This window comes from Lepidochelys olivacea (genome assembly GCF_965140295.1).
Source record: "Lepidochelys olivacea isolate rLepOli2 genome assembly, chromosome: 5".
Classification (NCBI taxonomy): domain Eukaryota; kingdom Metazoa; phylum Chordata; order Testudines; family Cheloniidae; genus Lepidochelys; species Lepidochelys olivacea.
In genome coordinates this window covers 72,241,745-72,256,079 of record NC_140415.1, presented here as the reverse complement: position 1 = coordinate 72,256,079, position 14,335 = coordinate 72,241,745, and the positions used below count along the sequence as shown (strand labels likewise).

Below are 14,335 nucleotides of genomic sequence, written 5' to 3'. Positions count from 1 at the left end.
ACCCCCAGCCCTCTGCCCTGACCCCTGCATCCCCCTCACACACCCCTAGCCTCCTGCCCTGACCCCTGCACCTCCCACGACCCCAGCCCTGACTCCCGCTCAGCCTGCTGCCGGCCTAGGTGAACGGAACCCCAGGCTGACAGTGGGTTGAGCGGGACAGCAGCATAAGATCAGCATTTTAATTTAAATTTTAAATGAAGCTTCTTAAACATTTTGAAAACCTTGTTTACTTTACATACAACAATAGTTTAGTTATATAATATATAGACTTATAGAGACCTTCTAAAAACGTTAAAATGTATTACTGGCACGCGAAACCTTAAATTAAAGTGAATAAATGAAGACTCAGCACACCACTTCTGAAAGGTTGCCGACCCCTTCTCTATTACCCAGTACAGGAACTAGCTGTTCTTACTCTTAAGTAGTAGTCTTCCAGTTGGACTCTCCAAATAAATAGAAACAGAATGAGATCTTCAAAGTTTGGTCCACAGATCAATTTTATATGAAAGGATGCAGAAATTATATGAAGGACGAAGTTATGAAACAAGTTTTGTGCTGCTTGGATGGTGTGCCCCCTAGAGTACTTCAAACAAGCAAAATCAATTTAACTGCCTGTTGTCTACCTATACACTATGTCAATATTTATCTGTTTCCCTGAGTTAAGTGAACTGAAAAATATTTTCATTATTAAAAAGAAAGAAAAAATTATTTTTGTAAAATGGTTTCTATAACTGAAACAATTATTTAAATACCTAATCTTCACATAGGAATGCAGACAATATAAGGTTACAACAGTTCAGTCAAATACATCTGGTTTGGCTTTAATTCTTATCATAATTCAAAATACTTTACAATGAGTCTGAATATTAAATAAATAGGGCCCTACCAAATTCACGACCATGAAAAACATGTCAAGGACCGAGACATCTGTTTCCCTCCCCACCCCTGTGAAATCTGTATAGGGTAAAAGCACAGCAAAGACCAGATTTCACGGGGGAGACCAACATTTCTCAAATTGGAGGTCCTGACCGAAATGGGTGGGGGTCCCAAGTTTATTTTTGGGGGCTGCAGTATTTTCAACCTTACTTCTGCGCTGCCTTCAGAGCTGGGCAGCTGGAGAGAGGTAGCTGCTGACCGAGGGCCCAGCTCTGCAAGCAGCAGCACAGAAATAAGGGTGGCAATACCATACCATGCCATCCTTATTTCTGCGCTGCTGCTGGCGTCAGCTCAGCCTTCAGCTGTCACTCTCCAGCTGCCCAGCTCTGAAGGCAACGCCACTGCCAACAGCAGCGCAGGAGTTAGGGTAGCAGCACTTCAACCCCTCCTACAATAAACCTGTTGACTCCCCCATACACAACTCCTTTTTGGATCAGGATCCCTACAATTACACCACCATGAAATTTCAGATTTAAATATCTGAAATGATGAAATTTATTATTTTTAAAATCCCATGACCGTGGAATTGACCAAAATGGACCATGAATTTGGAAGGGGCCCATAAATAAAGCTTAGATTTATCACAGCAGAAGTGTTAACTAGGATGCATCAACTACATATTAATCCTATGTAAATAACACATTTGCTTTTACATCATAAAAGAAATTAGAATATATGTAGATATTTTACATTGACTTTTTATCGTATCTCCATACAAGAGTTTAAGAAAGCCCAACTGTTAAATACACCATAAAAAACTGTGTTGTCATTACTTTGTGTTCTTGAAAGTCTTCGTCAGCCCTAATTGGAGGGTGCGGGGGGGGGGGGGGGAGAAGCAGGAAGGGTAGAGAAAGGGTGGCACACTGGGAAGGGATATCCTCTGCTTACTATCATGCTATGATTTCTAGGCATTTTTAATTGGCTGCAGAGAAAATGAACTGGATATGAACTTTGTGAGATGACATTTAGGTAAAGGATGTGAGAATCTACTGCTGGCAGGTTAGAATTACTTAAGAAATTAATCTGAGTAGTTTACAATAAGCAAAATGATTCTGTGCAAGACTGATTGTTTTGGTTTTTCGTAAAGATTATAGGACAATTTTTTTAAAAATTTTTAGTGTGCTTTAAAATTCAATGTTACAGTGTTCCCAGCCATCCCAACTTTTTGTGTACAATGATATTTTTATACAGCCTCCATTTTAGTCTCTCTCAAATCATTCCTAAAACTCATTCTCTTTAGCATTTTATACAAAATTGAATGTCCATATTTCAAATTTTAATACAACAAACCCTTATGCCACCAAAAATACATATTGTAACCTGAGGCCAATGCATAACCGCTGTAACCTGTGCCGTTCTTCAGTTTTATATCTTGTCTGTGATCTGTCATCGCAGAGACCACAATCCTGCAGATGTGTAGAATGTTTTGTTGTGATTATTTGTTAATCAGAAAAAATACACACAAAAATACAGAGTACATTGTTTTACAGAACCCTTTTAAACAAAATTTGCAACAGTCTAAAAACTAAGTTGCTACATACATCCCAGGCCCCAATTATTTCCAAATTTAGGCATTTAAAAATGCCAAGCACTCTAATAACGTTAAATTGCTATGTCCAGAGCAGAACTACCAGAAGTTACTGGAGTATTTCAAATTTTCATGATCTTTAATTTAGAAAGTGAAGCAACATTAGTGGAACAGCTGTGAGCTACTGCACAGATTTCTCAATTTAGTATAAAGTCAAAGAAATGCTTATTGGTTCAGAGATCATTAAAAATATCAAACTGAAATTAAGCAATCTGAGGTAAGGATTTTTATTAAGAAAGCCTAAATCAACCAGAAATAAGAAAATTATTTTTGCAGACCATTTAAAACTAAATCCATTACAATCAAAATCCATAATCCACAGAGTCCTTCAAGGACTGGTCTCAGCCTTCTAATACTAACAAGCTGAAATGGAAAAATATATTTACCACTTTCTCCTCTCTGATCCATCTGCAGTTTAGTAGTACTCCTGGATTGCTCATTGACACTAAGCTCTTACATAGCAGCACCCATGAGTAATGCTTTTTATCACCTCTGGTTGGCAGGGAAACTATTCCAATCTGGCAGACGATGACCTGGCCTCAATAATACACAGCTTTGTCACCTCCCATCTAACCACAGCAATTCAATATTCCTGGGCATGCAGCCATTAGCCCTTAGGAAATTGCAACTAGTACAGAAAAACAGGAGCACATCTCTTTAGCAACACGGGCTATAGTGAGCTTATCAAACTTGTCCTACATATTCTCTACACTGGCTTCCCAGAGAACACAGCTAAGTTCAAGATCTTGATCCCCATCGTCAAGGTACTCAATGGCCTGGGCTCAAGATACCTAAAAAGATCATCTAAATCTCAGATGAAACAGTGGTTCACAAAACTGCCCCTCAGGCACAACAGAACTGTATATCACAAAGGTAAAAAGGCGTATTGTAGACACCAGAGCCTTCCTGGGGACTGGTCCAGACTTTGGAATGAACTCTCACAGGAACTAAGGACTATCAGACCTCCCCACCTTCCATTCCAAGTGCAAGCTTTTTTAATGTTGGCATTGGTAATAGAATACCTACCAGTGTGTCCCTATTAAAAAAAACTACACTACATTCATCCACTCCACGTGGGGGAAATTATATGAGAAAGAATGAACCACATGTGACAGATGTTAGTCATGTCACTTAATGCACTCTGGAACACTCCCAGATACTACAGTGATGAGGACAATATACGACCCAGAATGAAATACTACACTTTGTGCCTATTTCCATGTATCTTTTTCACCAATGAACTCCTGTTCCAGCTTCCTCTAGCTGAGTATTTAAGTCTGAGGTCTTTTAATCATATTTTCAGTAACATCTTCTCTACCACCATTTCAACCATCTGTGGCTTTTACCACATGTCCCAGAAACGGGCATTCTCCTTGACCCCAAATTAATCTCCTTTCATCACATCAACAATTTCTTCAAGAACTACCGTAACCTCCATAATATTGCCCATATTATCTACTCACAATGCAGTGGACAGGGCACTGGATTGGGACTCTGAAGACCTAAATTCTATTGTTGGCTCTAGCGCTGACCTGATGTCAGTCATTTCACCTCTCTCTCTGTTTCCCAGTCTGTAAAACAGGTCTAACAATACTTATCTCCCTTTGTTAAACACTTTGGGATCTATGGATGAAGCACTAAGAACATGTTATTACTATTCTCCATCTGCTCACTGTTATTCATGCCTTCATTCTCTCCAGTTTAGATCAGCAGATTTTCCTCCCAACTCTTCTCTTGCTTTTGCTAGCTACTTTTAGATTCTACTCCCAACTTGCCACCCAAGTCATTTTGTGACCACACTATTCCCTTTTGCTGTATCTGTGTACAATTAATAAAACAGTACAGGGAGATTTTATATGAAAGATAGTATACAAACTAAACAGTGATTAACACCGTGTCTCTTTCCATCAAACTGTCTCATTTCTTTAATATTTAGTCATCGCTCTGGAAGTGCTCCATTTTACTGCAGAATTCTCCTAGCAACATAAAACCACAACAGTGTTCCTTCTGACAGTCTGCTTCCATGCAGAATGACCACTTTGCATAATTCAGACAGCTAAACAAAGGTCTTCAGAAGTCAGATTTTTTTTGTCCGGCACTAAACTGAAGATTCTTCAGCAGCACTGCTTTAGATGTATACAGCGTTAGATCTGAATAAGGACTTCTACAATTGTCAGTGTAGAATAGTAAAAGAATTGTCAAGGAACTCTATAACCTGTAACTTAGAGGATTTTTTAGATTGAAATCCTAATAGATAGAAACAAAAACAATTGACTTCTATGAAATCTTATGAGTCTGCATTAGTCAATTCTTTTTTTTTGTCGGAAATCAAGTAACATTCAATATATTGTAATCTGAATAGGTTCTGTTTAAGCAGCCCAGTCTTGACAGTCTGGGATACACCAGGAGCTCTGAATTTTGGTTTCATAAAAATATTTCTTTAAACTCCTTTAGTGATTTATCAGCCTAAACAACTACTTTTGTTACCAATGGCTTCAAATTTTTCAATGTAACATGCTGAGAATACATAAGTCTTGGCCTTGTCAGAATCCAGAGGCAACAAAATGTTACAGAATGTCAAATTAAAACACAACTTGTTTAATCTAAAATATGAAATTTCATATATGACATTATAGGTGGATTAGTAATGATCCCTGTAGTTAAGGCTGGCCAACACTTTCCATTGTAACCCTTTGTTTTCAGTTGCTTATAACTGATGAACTAACTATTCAGGTTGAAATTTTTCTTGTTTGGGTTGAATTTTGAGAAAGCTTGAACAAAAATGTACAGCTATTTCAGAGAACAAGATTAGTAAAAAGATGATAGAATCATAGAATATTAGGGTTGGAAGAGACCTCAGGTGGTCATCTAGTCCAATCCCCTGCTCAAAGCAGGACCAACACCAACTAAATCATCCCAGCCAAGGCTCTGTCAAGATAGTTTTTCTAAATTAAAGAAACTTGTACAGTTCTAAATCCTCCATGATTTGGAGTAGAAAACATAAATTTGACAGATATTCCTGAGGTCACAGCAGTGCCTTTCACTGTCCCCCAGAAAATCTGACCAGATTGTAAGTCACAGAAAATCATTAATTGCATAAGCACAACAACTTGTTAAAGGCTCTTAATTCCAAATGCACAGCCCATTCTCCTAGGCCCTGTTAAGCCTTTTGTTTCCTCTATCTATGATAAGCATGAGCTAGATTTCCAGAAGGGACATAAGCAAAACAGATCAAGCCACCTTCCCTTCCTCTGCCATCCATCAAAACACCCTACAGTTCAAGGGAACGATCAATGGGTTAGGAGTCAGAAGACTACCCATCTAGTTCTAGTCTCACCTCTTTCACAGACTAGCATTATCAAAGAGGCAAGCAAGTATTCCTTAATCTCACAGATGAAAGAACAGATGATTTCAAGTGTCACACAAGGTAACTTTTGGCAGAATGGGGATTTAAACTCTGGCCTCTAGTATTGTGGATCCAAGCCTCAATCAGTTAGCTACATTGCCTCTCAAACTGAATATGCCAAAATCATGCAGCTTTGCTAAGGTGTCTGTAAAACGGGACTAGTACTCCATGCCTAGTAGAGGAAATGGGATCTGATAAAGTATCAGGTGATGGAATTGTTTGTTTTTTCTTTTATTAAAAAACTATTACATTACACACAAAAGCCTCTTTATATGTTATATGAATTGAAAGACAGTAATTACACGACCACATGCAATTTCTTGCATGGGGTATGTACAATATAGGAGACAAGTGATACAATACAATATATACAATATTGTATATAGATCCACAAGCACACAGTATGGTTGAGTCTACCTTAATAAGGGAGTTAAAATTAGTAGCCATTTTTCACATGAAGGAAGAATATGGTAATGGAGAGCAGTGTTCCCTATATATAGGACCAGGTATTTACAAAAAATAATTAGACTACCTTCCCAGAAGCTTAAAAATTAAGTATTGTCCCTATATTGTCCTTACTGTAAATAAAAATAAGATGTCAGGTTTCCTTCATGATTAAATTACCACATGGGAGAGAAAAGTGTGTTTCTTTATATCATATTGCCAACACGCATCAGTCCTTTATGTATCTTATATCACGTCCACTTAATCATTTCCATGCAAATGACGCTCCTGTGTCTTCCTTTCCTTTTCTTTGCACACTACAGGCTAGTTTCCCTCTGCAATGTGTGTTGCACAACAGATCAGACCTCATGTTGGAGAGCTACGTAAGCAGTGGGAGGTGGCACAGAAGGAACAGAAAAGGTAAGGACACAAATAGGATTTGGAATATCACGTGTTGTAAATGAACTTTTAAAAATTCTTTCTATGACAGAAGAAAGACCAACAGGAAGAACAAACACACAAGAGAGATTGCTACTACATAAATATTTGTATCGTGGTAGTGACCAAAGATATGAACCACTGTTGAAGGGTCTTGAGGAAGGATCTGAAGAAAGAAAACATGGCTAATTTAATTATGGTTTTTGGAGGTGTTTTGTAAGTAAGCAGTGGTATGAAGGAAAGCACGAAGATGCATCCCAAAGAAGTAAAGCAGCAAGTAGATGAGGGCACCAGTTCAGAAAGTTAGGAGAGTGGAGAGCAACTTGATAAGATACAGTAGCAATCAGAGAGGGCCAGAAACAGAAAGGGCCTGAAGGCAAGAACACATTTTGAATTTGATGTGGTGGGAAAAAGGGGGAGTCAGTGGAGGGATTCAATTATCAGCACTAAGATGACGACCTTGGCAGCTATATTTTGACTGGAGGGGAAGGGGCTGTGATGCAGGTATCAAGGAAACTAAAGAGGCAGTGGTTGTAATCATAAAGACAGGATACAATAGGCCCGATGAAAGAGTTTCAGACGAGTGTACTGAGAGACTAGGTTGGAATTTAGTGATGTGGAGGCAGCAGCAAGACAGAGACATTGCCCAGATTTATGGGACAATAGAGCAAAGTGTAAAAATGGACACCCAGATTCTGGATTTAAGTGACAGTGAGGAGAGTGACGTAGTCAACAGCGACAGAGAAATGAGACAGTGGGGAGGGCTTGGGAAAAAATTCAGTTTTGTCCACGTGACACTTATGGTGAGACAATAGGAGAGATCAAAAACACAGCCTGAGATGCAGGATTTGAAAGAAACTACCAGGAAAAACTGGAGAGGTAGATTTGAGAGTCATCTGCATAAAGGTACAAGCTGAAACCGTGCAAGCGAATGAGACCCTTAACAGGAGGGTTGAGAGAGAAAAGGAGATCTAGGACAGAGCACTGTGGGATTGCCCACAGAAAGTAGAACATGATACTGAAGGAATGTTCAGAGAGGGAAGAGATCTAAAAGGTAAGTTATGAAAGCCAAGGAAGGACAAGATAACAAGAAGGATCAGCAGTTTCAAAAGCAACAGAAAGTAAAGAAGGATAACAATGAAGTATGGGTTATTCTATCTGGCTAGTAAGAACTCAGAGACCTACATGTAAGCAATTTCACTAGAACAGAAAGGGCAGAAGCCAGATTAGATGAGATGAGATCCACGATGAAGTTGGAGAAACCTGAGGCAGCTTTTACAAAAAGCACAATCTGATGAGCCTAAAGATGAAGGCAGGAGATGAGTCAGTATTTGAAAAAGGGGGAAACTGCAGAACAGTTTATTGAGAATGGAAGGACTATGGTATGCTTGTATTGTGACAGGCACTGGCTAAAGGAGAATGAAAAAACCTCATCTGGGAAGTAAGAAAGAGAATAAGGGTAGAAGTAAGGGAAGTCAGCAGCTGGAAGAGGATTGAGTCAACAGGGCAGGTGGTGGGCATACAGGAGAGCAGGAATCAGTGACAGAAGAGGAAAAATGAAAGAGCAGAGGGTAGAGGAAGGAAAAGGGGGGAGGCGGGAAGAGATAAAGAATGGGGGGAAGTAGGACATTTATCAGCAATTGTACTGGTCTAAGATGTATAGCTCCGTATTTCCAGCATTTTATTTCTGTTAAAGATTGTCCCCAATTCTGTTAATTTGGAGATGGAGAGGTTAAATAGGAGAGGATAGTAAAATATTCATAGGATTGAAGTCAAATTGCTCTTTGCTGATAGACATGTAAACATTTAAATATCTGCTTCTTAAAAATATTTCCATGCTCTTGGTTTTCCTCTTGCATTTCAGGTCATGGCTACATTTTGGAATACTACATTTCAAAGGTCGAATATATATTAAGCACCCATGAAGCAATATTGAACTGTCAAATACAACTTTCATATTAAAAGCAGTAACAAGGGAGACACTCGGATGTAAAATTACTGAATAGTTGGGATTTCCTTTACGACATTTTCTTTTAGATTTTTTTTTAAATTAAGAGTTTAATAGTTTATTATAAAATTTCAAGCTATGTGTTTGTTCCGAGAAGTAAGAAAACATTTATCAACTGGTAAACACACAAGAAGGGTTAGGAAAATTGCTATATGCATAGTCAGTGTTAAGACACCAAAAAGTTTGTTTTAACCTAAAAAGTTGATTTGGTATTTAAAGTTTGCGATAGAAAGAATTTTCGCTGGGCCACAGTACTCCATTTTTCTCTCAAAGTAGCTTCACATAGCAAACATATCACACTTTTTTTTAAGTGTTTACTTAGCCCTCATCAACACAGTATCTATCAGGAGTGCTTCCAAAATATTTTAAAATAAAAACAAACGCAGGACAGGAGAAATATTTTGATTAGTTTTTGTTTGGCTGGTTATGTGTGTTGAACTTGCCAAAGTCCAAAAAAAAATGAGTTTTACACATATAGCTTGTTCCTGTAAGCTGCTCAGTCCCTTCTGAAAAAGTTACTGAACGCCCTTATCACTGGAATCAGGCACTTTGATTTTAACGTAGTGCGTATTTCCTGCATAGGTAAATCCCATATTCTAGGTCCAACCCCTGTAAAAATTAGTTCTTCTCAACTCACAAGCCTCTTCCTATTGTTCAACATTTTCATTGCTCTGATGAAAAATAGCTATCATAGCTATGGAGGAAGATATAACAGCTCAAGAAGCGAAGGCTAATTCCATGGAGTACTTTGAATATCAGGACGTGTACCTTGAACTAGACTTCTCAAATGCTTTGGATCAGGGCCTGGGTAGCCAGCTCAGAAAGCAATACACCAAGTGATCTATTATTAGGAGACCGGGCTGATAAAAAGATGTGTTCACACAGTCCATACCAGCTGATGCTTTTTAATTACATGTGGCTTCTTTCCTAGATAAAACAGACTGCAATAATCAAGCTCGAAGTTCATGCATGCATAGATTAGTATGGCCTCTTCAGCAGAGAGGCAAGTTCTCCAAAGTACTTCCCTCTTCCTATTGGCTTCACCTCACCCTTGTCTGGGCTCAGATTTAGCCAGCTGCTCTTTATCCAGGTACTGATTTCCACTGGAAGCTAGAAGACAGTGCTCTGTTTATATCTAATGCAAAGGATAGATATGGCTGGCACTTCACACTGTTTATCTCACCATTTGTCTCATTATGAAGAGGGGTCTGAACCTTAGTTGCAGAGTCCTCAGGGGACTATGCCTGTAATGACCCTCTGGGTTTAGTGCAAGAGGACATATCTGAGTCATTTCAGGGAATATCAGTTTATCCCTGGAGGCTATTAGAAGCAGAACAGGAATATATAACTATCAATGGTATCAAATGATAAAATAGTTCTGCAAGGTAAATAGAGATACGTCCATTGTATGTGGACAGGAGGTGGTCATTCACCAAAGCAACAAGTGCGGTGTTTGTCCTGTGCCTTGACCTGAAGCCTGAGAGAAGAATCCAGGATAATGGCAGCCAACAGGTGGCATTGGAGACTTTGTCAATTAGCTTGCTTAAGCTTCTTTTTTTGGTTAAACACTGGGCAGGAACTCATGCAAGGTCTCAAACATCAAGCGGTGCTTTTTAAAGAATTGTTTGGATTACTGGATTGTGGAGTGGGGTAGATTTCCCATATCAAAAGAGGTGCTGACAATCTCATTACTGAGGGGTCCTTTGTGTTGCCTACTTTAAAAAAAAAAAAAAAAACACATAGGAAGGCATGGGTCAGAGTTAGAGGTGCCAGCCCTGACTGCCATCAGCTTCTTTGACTACTACTTGTGAATGGACCAAATCCTTGGAAAGAATGCACTATGTTTCTGGTCTCAATCTCGGTCCCCCTACTTCATTCTTGGTAAACCATGAAATGAGATGACAATTCCTAACAGCAAGGGCTGCTACGTTTGAGGTTTGAGTGGACAAAGTACAGAATCAGCGTATAGTCCAAAATTTTTTTCCAGGGTACTCATTGCTTCCTTTAGAAAGGCATAAGCTTATAGAATTGTGTCCTCATCTGTATCAGACTACATTCTTCCTTCCTGGTGGTTGTTGTTTTTTTGCCACAGTTAGTGACAGAATTAATGCGATCTGTGTGAACTATGAAGTGAGGGAGAGCACTTCAGTGCTGAAGTAAATATAGCAGTAATGAGAGACTGTTGTAGTGTCTTGCTAAGACTTCTATTCTTTGGTCTCTTGGCTGATTTGAGTTTTTATGATTAAATTTTGGAATTTAGCAAAGACCAAGAGTTTTTGGGAGCACACCAGGACAATGGTTTCCTCTGGTCTTGTAAAGGTAAGAGTTACTTCTGCTTGCAGAAGGAAGTGGTCTTAACCCTGTAGAGAGGAGTCTCTCATATTTATGAACACATCCAGGCAAAAGGATCCAGTCCAGGGTATGTCCTGCCTTACACCATACAGTGACCTGACCATGATTCTGGATCATTAACATATTAGTACTTACTACATAAAATTATAGAGTGCCATTGTTTAAAGATGGCCTGTATTTATGCCAATCCCAAAAGTTAGCATGTGAGACCTTGGAAAGTATCCTACTGTAGCCTAGAACTCCACACACTATCCCCTAGCAGCAACTGTCTTTGGAGCAGCTGCTCCTGGCCAGACCTCAGGTACAGCATAACAGCAAAATCAGTCTTCAGGGCGGTTCTTCTTAGCCAAAACTTGCTTTCTCAACAAGATCTCAGAAAAATGGATGAGCTATGTTCACTGCGCTCCTCAAATACTGGAGCATGGGACCACACCAAGGGCAGTATGGATGGAGATTTGGTTTTAACTCTGAATTCCCTTGCTTGTCATGGGTAGGGGAATCTTATTTTAATATCTGTTCTGGTCTTAGAAGAAAGCACAGTTCGATTCTTACAAAATATCACCTATAGATCCTGAAAATTATCATATTACTAGCAAAAAATAAAGTAGGAAAATTAAAAGTCATGAAATTGAACAAGTTATATACAGGCACGTTAACTTCAGCTTTCATTAGCAGCCCAAGAAAAAAAAATATTCTTTGCTTTAGAATTTTGGGTTGGGAAGTTCCCTAGCTTGTTTGTCCCACTGTACTCAGTCCTTGAAAATAAGAAAATCTGCCCTTAGATGAGTCTCCATTTAACACAAAGTAGTTCAGACAGCATCTGAACCAAACTATACTGGACCAAGGGTGATTCACAAATATGTACACTCATTCTTAATCATCATTTTGGCTAAATTACTCATGGGTCATTAGCCTTCTCTATGTATGCCTTGTTATTTATTTCTTGCAACCTTCTATTTATTTGACTTTTGAAAAATGATTATTTAAAAGTCCTAGGTATTAATATCCATAAAAGGCTCATTTGTAACTGAAAACATCAATTTCAGTCACAAACATTTAAAAAATTGGACAATACAAAAACATTTTAAAATATCAAGTATTAAGGGTCTGTACTGTATCACCCTTAATTTTTTTTCACATTATGGTGATCCATTAGTATCATCTTCAGCCAACACCTAAAGAGAATGGGAAACCATTAGTCTTCAAGGAAGTATGTTAGCATCTGTTCACACACAACACTATGAATCTTAAAAAATACAACCAGCTGGAAGTCTGAGTCTTTTTTAGAGTGACAAGTAGGCGATGTAATATCTTTTATTGGACTGACTTCCGTTGGTGAAAGAGAAACTTTTGAGCTTATGCAGAGCTCTTCTTCAGTCTTTTTGACAATATTAATCTCCCGGTTTCCTACCAGCATGACCTACTTAAAGCTACACCCCCAAGGATGCAGAAGTTAGTTTTCATTAAATTCATGAAAAAGTAATCAACTTGATGAAAATATTAATACAGTTGAGTTGATGGAATATTTAACAGAAATATAAACCCCACAATAAGTAGTTGTAGACCAAAGAGGTCAATTAGATCTATTTATTTCCCAGACTACTCTGAATTATACTGAAGTTACACCATGAGCTATGAATCATGCTTTTTGACTATAAACATGAAGGTTTGCCTTGAATTTACACTTGTCCTATGAGGTTGCTCACAAAATGCATCCTTTTAGAAATATGATTCACAAATACGGTCCATCACTCCATGCAGAGAGTCACTATTTGTGGAATTGGGGCCTACATTTACTAACTGTCTTTTACTCATGACGCTACTAGAAACTGTCCCACTGTTAGAAATGGAAACTACTTAGCCAGGTGTACAAAACAGCTCTTGTACGGTTTAAAAAATAATAATAATAATTCAAGCAAGAAACATCCCCATAGTGTTGTATCTCTCAGGAAATAAAGGAAAAGTGTCTTTGAATCATTAGGATTACTAGTATCTTGATAGATTAAGCAACTAAAATCCACTTTCAGTTTTGTACAACAAACACCTTTGGTATGGTGTTTAACTTCTGATTCCAATTACACTACCGTTTTATAAATCCTCAGCTTATGTTTTAACATATTAACCCAGCTAAAATATATCCCATCATCGGATAGGAAGCCTGAGAGCTATACTCAAGCTAATTTACAGTGTGTAAAAAATTAAGGTTTATAGTTTTTTTCAGACAGGGGTTCATTAAGCTAAAAAGCTTCCTATCAGATCCCATTACTATTATGCTTTCATTCGGTGTGTCATTCAGTATTGGTGCTAGAAACCTTACATTTAACAAAAATAAAAGTAAATTTATTGGCAGGCACTTTAGGAGGTTCTTAGGAGCCTCATTAAAAATATTTAAGAGTCCTCTTCCAGCTAACTACTTTTAATGTGTATATTACAGGCAGTTTAAAAAGGAAGATTAAGTGCTTCATGAGACTTCCATTACACTGATGAAATAATCGGAAGTCTACCGACTATTGGATTTGACAGAAAACTTCACTGTTTATTAATATGTTAAGCAGAAAGAACATTAAGAAGCATTTTCAACCACAAAAACTGATTTAGAAGCAATAGAACAAGTACCATCTCTGCTCATTGGGGTGGGGGGAAAAATGCTATTCAAAATATAAAATTAAGTAATTCTAAAGTACACTATCCACATATGCATAACAGAGAGTTTACTGAAAATATATCTGTACAAACTGGAAGAATACAAAATATACTTAAAAAAAGTATCTTTGAATGTATAAATACCCAAATTAAACACCACAAATTTTGTCTTGCTGATCCCTTAAGAAAAACAAGCTCCTGTAAATGAAAAATGCTGCCTATGGCTTATATTTGAAGTCCAAAGATGACAGACAACTCAGATTAAAATTCAACTAATTTCAAACAGTAAATTTTAAATACTGATTCAAGTTATTCAATATCTTGTTCACCTTCTAAAAAACTATTTTACATTTTTGCAAAACTAAAAGCGATTTGGTTACTGATGACCTAATTACTAGAATAAAAGCTGTGTCTGACAAAGAGAGAGAAAGGACCACTGCTTCATACATAATTTATTAAGATTTCCAAGAGTATTCAGGTTAAATTCACTGATCTGAGCATCTCATTGTAATGTTAAATA

The 14,335-nt window shown here is 38.0% G+C and overlaps 1 protein-coding gene across 4 annotated transcripts in view; it reads right to left on the bottom strand.

The window, feature by feature from the left end:
• The window catches only part of APC (APC regulator of WNT signaling pathway), a 191,089-nt gene that overhangs the window by 149,789 nt on the left and 26,965 nt on the right, over window positions 1–14,335 (bottom strand). The gene's annotated exons all lie outside the window — the stretch shown is intronic.